Source organism: Nipponia nippon, unplaced genomic scaffold (genome assembly GCF_047370975.1).
Source record: "Nipponia nippon isolate SJK-2023a ecotype South Korea unplaced genomic scaffold, ASM4737097v1 scaffold_3, whole genome shotgun sequence".
In the NCBI taxonomy this organism is placed as follows: Eukaryota; Metazoa; Chordata; class Aves; order Pelecaniformes; family Threskiornithidae; genus Nipponia; species Nipponia nippon.
Genome location: NW_028262347.1, coordinates 60,686,632 through 60,695,970, shown reverse-complemented (window position 1 = coordinate 60,695,970; position 9,339 = coordinate 60,686,632). Strand labels below are relative to the sequence as shown.

Sequence of the window (9,339 nt, the reverse complement as noted above, 5' to 3'; positions counted from 1 at the left end):
CTGTCGTGACCTGCCGCTCGTCCCTTGCAGTCGCGAGCGCGCGGGGCTCGCCGTAGGGCTTGGCCTCTCTTCGTGTGCCCTGAGGAGCGGGCTGCAGCCGGAGGAAGAAGCCTCTCCCCGGTCGCCCCGGTTCGCAGCTTGCCTGCTCTGCTCCCTGCTTTTTTTGCTCTCGGTCCGTAGGTGGCGCTGCGAGCGCCCGGCCGGCGGGGAGCGACCGCCCTGTGCCGCCTGCGGGGAAAGGAGGTGCGAGGTCGCCCTCTCAGGGGAATTTAAGACCGCCCTGGGGTGAGAGCTTTGGTTTTGAGAAAGGAAGAAACCCAGGCGTGAGTCATCCGAAATATTCTGCTAGCAGCTGGGGAAGGGGAAGAAGTACACGGAAACGATAGAATTGCCGTACAGCTGCGATGAGGGCCGCTGCGTTTTTCCAAATCGGAAACCAAATCTCTTCTATTACTCTAAAAGTCGCTCTTCAGGAACGCTGCCCTGTGTGCTTGACTGCATGAACATAGGTTCTCTTTTTAAATACGCTTTGCCTGGAGATCACTTAAAAACTGGCTTTTGAAAACGTAGTCAAGCTTTTACCTACCTGAAACATTTCCTAGGCTGTCTCCGTCCCCTGGGGACCCTCCCGACCAGAGCGTGGAGCTGGGACCCCTGAGATGTCGATTCCTGTCTCTGCTCCGTCACGGACCTGCTAAGCAGCTTCAGGTAAGTCTCTGCCCCTTCCTGAGGCCCTCGTGCACAAGCTGGTAGCCATGTTGTTCTGCTTTGTTGTAGAGATTAGATTAGATTAGATTAGATTAGATTAGATTAGATTAGATTAGATTAGATAAAGCAGGAGAGAAAGAGAACCTCCTCTCTCTTGTTTGTGCTCCTTATTTCCAATAGAAAAGTGTTGTTTGGGCAAGAATTCCCTCCCTTAAAGGACCAAGCAAACAAAATTCTCACGCTTTAGCCATTACCTCAGCTTTCACCTTGATTGTTTATTGTAATTTTTTCCCAGAAATTCAAAATTTCAAAGGTGGTGAAAATTTCTGGGTAGAGGGGAAGTTTACATTGATCCTAAAAGCACAGGGAAATCTTAACCAGACATAGAGACGTAATTTTAATGTTGGTTTCAAGGGATCTAAGCTCCTGGTTTTGAATTGTGCACACCGCAAATGCAAAATTAATTCAATATTAAATTTAAAAAGGCAAGTAGAGAGTTGATTTCAATATTTTTTACAAAATCTCCTGCAGAACAGAAAGACAGAAGATGAAGAAAAGAAAATGGAAAAGATACCCAAAAGGAGTTTCTCTCTTCAGGATGCTGTTGCTTTGTTGCTTGCAGTAGGTCTTGGTGCAAATTTCACAATCCGAAACTCTTACAAAAGAGCTGCAAAACGCCGAAGTGCAGCCAATATGCGGGATCATGTCTGAGGACCTGCGGTTAGTAGAAGCTTGCGCGCCTAATGCCAGAGGTAAATTATACTTTTCTCTGCTTTTCTTATCTCTGCTAATTACACCTAGCACAAGAAGATAATCATGTTAACTGTGATTATTCTGAGTGGGAGTAGCTGGTAAGCACATAAATAATTAATAAAAGAGCAATTTATAGTCAGCAATTACAGAGGGACAGGATTTTCTTCAGGTCTGTTTGGCTTTCTAGAGCTTCAGACCATGTGGTCATCGCAAGATCTTTAATTACCTGGGTTATACATGTTTCTCAAGCGCCTTTTACCCCATCCGCACTAGGAATATTTTTAAGCAAAGTCATCTTTACCTGGTGGTAGATAGAAACAGAGCACTGCTCCGAGGAACGGTTTGCCCCAGCAAACATCATGAATGTTGCATTCAGACCTCAGGGTGACTGCTGCACACACAAGAGCAGGGGATTTCAAGGAAGCTTGGCGAGTGGATGGAAGAAAGATGATGGAAGTAAGGAAGGATTTTACAAAAAACCTTAGAGAGGGAAGAAGGAAAATTAAAGGGACGGTGTAAGGTAGGTAGCCTGCTGAAGGAAAGAAGAAAAAAATCAGGTAAGAAATGGAAGTGCATTGGCAGATGAGGGTGCATGGATAAATTTAGCATCCATTGTGTCTTGGCTAACTAAATAATTAGTCCTTCTACAATGTAAGTCTTTTTTGAGGGGGTGAGAAGGGGAAGAAATGATCCTTTGCAGTTATTTTGGGTATTACACAACGTTATGATTTTCTGAAATACTTACAGTGTATATGACTTTGGTTTCCAAGTGGTTGGGGATGTTGATGGTTTTGGTCCCAGTTCTACTCCCGGCCCCTCCAGGGAAGAGCGTTATGAGGCAGTACACCCAGCTTCTCTCCCTTCTGCGGGGCAGCGGAGCCGCTGCCCCGCGGGGGCTTCAGCGTCCTGCTCGTGCACTCCGCCAGCTCAGCAAAGCACGGCCGGGCGCTTAGGAAGGCAGACCACCTCGTGCAAAGTATTTGCGTATATGTGGGTTTTTTTTAATTAACACAGTCGGGCCTTGATTTTATTTGTGACATCAAATGCTACTAATTACAGAGCTTACTGATGAGGGGACCCCTCCTCTGCCATGGCTCCTGTTGCTAGACTTCTGCCTGAGAAGCTGGAGCACACGAGAGGCTTTTTCTCTGTGCCACGTGCCTGTTGAGGCCAAACAAGCTGTGATTTTTAGGTGCTTGCTGAGGCTGTGGTGTTAGATGCTTACCGAGTGTTTTGGCAAAGTTCGATAGCTACGTCATCCAGCTCGGCTTGTGGGTAGCGAGGGGAGCACTGAGCAGAGGGGCTGCGTAGCAAAAGCCATTTGCAGGGCAGCACGCACCTTGCAGTCAAGCAGAGTAGCCTGGCCTGCCATGCTGTGGTCCAAGTCACCGCAGGGAGAATTAAGGACCGTTCCTTAATTCCTTGTAGCTGCCTGGGCTTGAGCAAACAGCTGGCTCGCTAGGGGAACAGCTGCCATTAACAGAGCTCTTTGCGGGCTCCAGACAAGACTTAGAGCCTGTAAATGGTCACACTTCGGAAAGCACTGGTTTAATCCTCTGGTTTAAGGACAAATGTGTTGAGCAGACGTGTAAAAAAAATCAACTTACAATTGGTAACGGAAAAATTACCTTAGTGCCTGTTTGAAGGTAGTATCGGAAAGATTTATTACAGTTTTATGCTCCATACCATAAACCATCACCTGAAGTAATGAAGTCTGTAGATAGAAGAAAAATTATTGAAATGTTATCTTTATGACTGTGTAGCATTTGCACTGCAAGGCATTTTGTCATGTGCTTACAGCCCTAATCAAACGTGTATTTGTGGATCTAGATAAAGAATAATGCAATTTTGATACCACAACAGTACTGCTTGATGAACTCTCATTTAATTCACAGTTTACTACCACCGACAGAAAATCCTGGGCTGATTCTCAAGGCTGTGTGCACACGTTCCTTGGAATCAGTGGGAAGGTAGAGTATGCACTGGTGAGAGAAGTCCCTCTCCTCTTTCTGCTCTCGTTAATGTATGTGGAAAATCGTGACAAAAATGAAGCCCTGGGAGATGTTTCGTATGCCAAGAGTTCCAAATTTGCATACCTAACCTCAGGATCTAAATCCAGATTTAGACGGTTTCTAAATAATTAATGACAGCAAAATGTAGTCAGAGTATCAGGTCTGACCAAGTTATTTCTCATCTGAAACTGATACAATAACCTCTTTCCTACCTAACCATGGGTCCGTAGCTCATGCCCAAATTCAAACTAGTACCCTCTTTACCTGGATGTCGGCTGTTAGGTACACTGAGCATCTATCATCTCCCCAGAAACGAGCTAGCAACAAAATACGCAGGTGTGTGGGTTTATCTGGGTAGGCTGTGTCCCAGGTTTAGGTCCTCCTCCCCGTGACCTGAGCAGAGCCTTGAGTCTCGCCTCCGGCCACCCTAGCGAATGCTCCAAGTCTGGACACAGTTCTCTGTGTGTAGAGCCAAGCCTCAATTTCTAGGCATTTTGCATTGTTTGGTGGGTCCTGTTACTAGTTAGCGTGATTTATGTTTTACTATCGCTCCTGCGAGAGCTGGCATCGTTGTACGGAGCGTATTTACAATGGAAAGAGATTCCTGCGGCTTCGCTGAGGTGGTGGTGGATTCCATTCCCCATGTATCTCAGCTATTTTTGTCAGACGGTCTGGGGTGGGTTTCTGTCTCTACAGCTATCATGACATGATGCATTTTAACGTGGCAACGATTCCGATCTGTAAGTTTCTTTTGGCCTCCAGTGTCCCAAAAAGGAAAACCATATCCCCCCCCGCCCAAAGAAATCTTCCTTGTATGCAAGGGCACTCATTTCCAAACCAGTCTCTTCTCCCAGGACAAGTATAGATGAATGGGTCCTTTTTTTTTCCAGTGATAACTGCAGTCTGACGAGCGTGGTGTCTCCACTGGATGCTGGAGGCCAGGCAGGGTTGGGATCTCTTCCTGCTGGAGTCCCTGCCACGCCGTGTGTTGTGACAAGAACCCGCTGGCAGTTTCCCTCCAATCTCTCTCTAATTTCTATCTGCAGTTCTTGTGCCCGTCTGCGCACAGCAGAGTAGGCTGTGCTGTTTCTAATTAAGAGAAGAATTTTGAAATATCTCTTGACTCCTTGACCTTCAGCATTCCCTCAGACGAAGTCCCTCTGATCTAGGGAGAGCTCTCTCATGAGTTGCCACTCTTCATGTGAAAATAGGTAGGGTGTAATTTGCAAATATTTATAAAGTTCTGTTCTGGCTAATTGAAACTGCTGTTAATTGCTCATGATTTCAATCCAGACAGCTGGTTTGTTTTTCTGCACCGCTCCCACAGGAGAAGTTGCATTACTCAGTGCCTCAAACCCCCAAAGGCCTGCTGGTTTGCATAGCACATTGTCTATCTACCACATTTGCAGTAACACTTGACTGAGTAGTAAAGGCGACCGTGGCTTGTTCCAGGCATTGAGACAGAGAACAGACAACATGTAAAGCTTTTTGGCTTTGAAAATTTGGGAATGATTGCACTGGGAGCCGAATGAGCACGGAGAGGAGAGGAAGCAGAGCTGCCCGCCAGGGCTCTGAGCAACATGGCAGACCTCGTCAGGAGGGTAGATGTTATAAAGCCTCTTAAACGGTAATCTGAGGTTAGTTAGACTTCAACTTTGACTCAGACTGACACTCCAAAGGTCAGGATGGATATACTTCACTGCTGCAGAGCACGTTTCACCAGAAAACTATGCATGGGTGGGTAGATCCCACTGGACAGCTAACGAGCAGGAATGGCACGAGAAAGGGAATGACAGGAAAGTTGATTGATATTATTCCTGAGAGACATCTACGAGAAGAGAGGGTGTTAGGAGCAACCAGGAAAATTCAAGCAGTTGCAACAGAAGAGGAGAGATCGTTCAGGGCCCAATAAATCAATAAGGTAATCCACAGCTATGTAATTACAAGAATGTTACAAATGACTCAAACACAGCAAAGAACAAGAAGACAGACAAAAGGAAAGGAATCTGCTGTATACACACACATATATATGTGTGTATGGGTGTGTAGCCTTGTATATAATAAAAGGAACAGAGAATCAATAAAAGCAGCAGTGCTCTTGAAGGGAAAAAATTGATGAGTTGGATATTGCTGTGGAGCTGAACGTCTCATTAAAGACAGTGAATGAAGAATGGTCTCTGAAAATGGGAAAAAAGAACAGAAGGAACTGAAGTGAAATCCAGGCAGCAGGAAATTCAAAGCACCTACCTATAAGTAAAGACACTACTCCAGCTGCATCTGTGGAACCGTCTCACGCCCCAAAGAGATTTGTGCAGTTGCCTTCAGCTCACAGCACCGGGCAGTGGCCTCTGCCAGCTCCATGACCCTCCCTGCGAGAGCAGCCTCATCCACACAGCTGAGGCTTGGGCCCGGGAGAGACATTTGGATTGGGCTGCAATATAGGCAAACGTGTGGTGGCATTCAACAGGCAGGGCCTAGAAACCACAATGCTGCTGGCTCCATTGCTTGCCAGCGGCTTCACTCCTGGACCCTCATTGCTGTCTTAAGATCAGGCAGGATGAAGCTGGAGGCAGAGCCTGATGGAGTCTTGCAGAGAGTAGTTACTCATGCCTGGTTGACCTGATGAGTTGGTCACCTTCCTTGGGCTTTACGTTAGGGCTTCATTTTGCAGGCAGGGTGGGCCAGGAGGGCTCAGTCTCTCCCCTTCACACCAGGGCTATACCAGCCCTGCCTGGCTGGCAAGCCTGGCAGCTCCCAGCCCTCAGCTAGCTGTAAGGATGCTCAGCTGTGTCTGGGGAACCAGGGCATGAGGAATAATTAGTTCAGACCAAGCAAAACCTAAGTAGTCTACAGCAGGAGCTAGCAGAGTGGGACCTCTCAGTCAGTTCATGAGCGAAGGAATGAGTATAGATCAGATCCAAAGCCCCCTGATGGCAAAAGAAGATGCCCAGTGATTTGGGCTTTTGGCTATGCACTCCTCATGGCTGCACAAACTTCAATGCATCGGGGTGTCTTAAGCACATACTAAACATGACATATGTGATTTAAGCTACTTCTTGTTTCTCCTGGGACTGCTAGTTTTGAGGTGCTTTTAGGAAAAACCTCAGTAGGTTAAACTGAGAAAAAAATAGCCTGTCTCGGAAGAGGGGCTATGGCTAAAGGAAGCTGGGAAAAAACAGATGGATCAACAGAAATGTTGGTAAGTTTTAATTGTAACACATAGAAAAACAACGGAATGAAAATGCTTTAGATAGAAAAGGGGTTTATTTGGATCATTCTTACTAGTATCCACCCTATGCCTGTTTATATTTGATATATAGGAGACAGAGTATACCCAGTAAGACCCTCCAGCCAAACTGAAACTCCCCATAAGATCTCCATTAATTAAAATCTCTACAGATGGGTTCCCTTAATTGTAGGAAATGGAATACAATCCCTATAATTAACTTTTCACTCAAAGGCTCCCCCTCCCCCCCCAAGCATCTGGAAAGAGCAGCAGTGATTGTTTGGCACCTCGTTGCTGGAGGCCACTGCTGCCTCTCCAAAGAGAATTGCTGCCCAGGGCCTCACACCCAAACCAGTCTCATCTCTTCACTCAGACTCCTCCAGCAACCCTACCGCACTGCACCAGTAGGTTTTTGTCTTCACGTGGATCACAACGCCGGTATCCACCAGCGCAATGCCCGTTTCTCTTTGCCATGGAGGGAAATGTTGGTTCTTCTCTAAGGTCATCTCTGCTTGGGCTGGAGGGTGAGCACCTCTTCTCCGCTGCAGCGCAGAGATGCCAAGCTGCGGAGCACATTGTACCGAGGCGTAACCAAATAAAACTTGCTGTGCCCCTTGGAGCAGCAGGTGGTTTTTGGGGCAGACCTTGCCTTATCATGAGTTTGTGAAGCATCTAGCAGTGTAGCACTGCCAGTCCATGAGGACTGCCAGCCAGTTTTGTGGGAATTTCTGCCTCTGTCTCCAGAGCTTAGTTTCTTCCAGCACAGCTCTGATGTGTTGCCTTTTCTCTCTGCTCCTATAACTAAAAGCCTTTGTCCAATCCCACAGCATTTCATGTCCTGGTTGCTGCCTCTTTCTCCTCTTCCATCCCACTATCCCCTCTTCTTACCACCTTTCTTTGCACACTCCAAGTCCTATAATTGTCTCAGCCTTTCTCGTTCGGGGTCATTTTCTCTCCATTAGCTGTATCCACTACGCAGCACTGAATCCCATTTGCTGTCCTGCCTTTTCTTCTTCCATCTCATCGAGACAGAGCACCAGAGCAGGGCACAGCAGAGGAGAACGAAATGGCCTCCTCCCTGCAGCAACTGTAAAACCATGGGTCTTTTTTTTCTGTTTTCCTTTCTGCTGCAGTGTGAAGCTCTGTGGCACAGTGAAGAAAACTTCCTGAGAAATTTAATGCAATGCCAGGCAAACTGAAAATTGTGTGCTCTGGCCCTAAGACAGATCAGCTGGGGAAGGGCATCCCTGGTCTTCTGGGACAGCTTTTGTGTGTTGCTGCTGGTAACACAAATGACCAAGGCATTGAGTATGGATGGGCCCTGATGCCTAAGGGTATGGTAACTATTACCGGGAGCAGCTACTACAGAGAGCACTTACGTGCACTCCTTAGATAAGAGTTGTCACCACTGGTGTTAAATGTCCTTGGGCTCTGCCACAGGTGAATCACACAGATGGAAGAAGAGGTGGCACCTTGTGTGTGGTGAATTTCAGCACTGAAGCCTGAAGCAACGTATTGCTAACCATGTACCAACTCACCCAAGGAGCTTTGCCGCTTTTTGGGAAAGCCAGGGGACACCATCTGGAGAGAGGTCACATGGTAGGAGGGTTTCAGGGGACCTGTGGGCCTGGAAGTAAAGCAGATACCCAGCGTCGCTCCACAGATTGCAGCCCTTCCTAATATCGGCATGGACCTTGGAGGATCCACAGGTCTTCATGCCTCCATGAACACAGGGCAGCTCTCCAGAGGCTGTGTTCCTCTTACAACAAAGGAGTTGTTGCCTGCTACGACCAGCAAGGGTCCTGGTATCTTGTCTTGGAGGAGCTTCTGTGGAGATCCTTGTTCTCCGGGCTCACAGGCACGTCGGAGCCGTTCTCCAGGGAGCTGTGGGAGCGTGGGACCAGCCACAAGGCTGACGTGCACGGTGGCTGCAAAGGCTCCCCCAGAGAGTTGCACAAGAGGAGTGCGGGGGGCAGAGGGCTGCCTTCCTCTCCACCACAACTACAAAGATTTAAGGTCTCTGCTGGCAGTTCAGAGCACATCTAGCTCACAACTGCGTGTGTCGCAGACAAACAGATTCAAGAGAAGACATACTCACGCACAAACTTGAGGTAGGGGCTGCAAAGCCACGTGGCGCCTTGCCCATGGGCTCCACTAAGAAAATGTACTTCAGGCAACATGGGCTCTCTGAGCTGGCCCTGACCAGGAACAGCACCTTCAAAGAAAAGAATACATACAGGGCAGGGGGGTAATAAAAAAAATAAAAAATCAGCTTTCCCTTTCTGCCACTCAGTATTTATTTTACTGCAGTATGTGGGTACCCACTCAGTACAAATCACTGCGTGCTTCTGCTGAAGGCATTTTCATGTTGTGCAGCACAGCACTGTACAAGGCAGACGTTTTACTGCTGCTTCCCACGCTTATCAGGAAGGAAAGCCAGTAACTGAAATAATGAGCATTTAATTGCTCATACGCTCTCGCTTTGTTCTGCAACAGCATTGTCAGAGTTTTCTATCTATGGCAGTTGTTTTTTTCCTGATCTTTAGGATGAGTTAGTTTTAGGAACGCAAATCTGCTTTTAATCAGTGTTTTTCCTAGAAATAACTCAAGCATTGGTGTCGCTGGAGTCACTTGCTCCCT

At 47.3% G+C, this 9,339-nt stretch overlaps 1 long non-coding RNA gene across 1 annotated transcript; it reads left to right on the top strand.

Moving 5' to 3' along the window:
- The first annotated feature begins 327 nt into the window (after positions 1-327).
- LOC148054664 (uncharacterized) lies at positions 328-1,969 on the top strand. Its single transcript, XR_015706215.1, has 3 exons — positions 328-708; positions 1,240-1,460; positions 1,838-1,969. It is a non-coding gene; the product is annotated as an uncharacterized LOC148054664 (long non-coding RNA).
- The last annotated feature ends 7,370 nt before the right edge of the window (positions 1,970-9,339 follow it).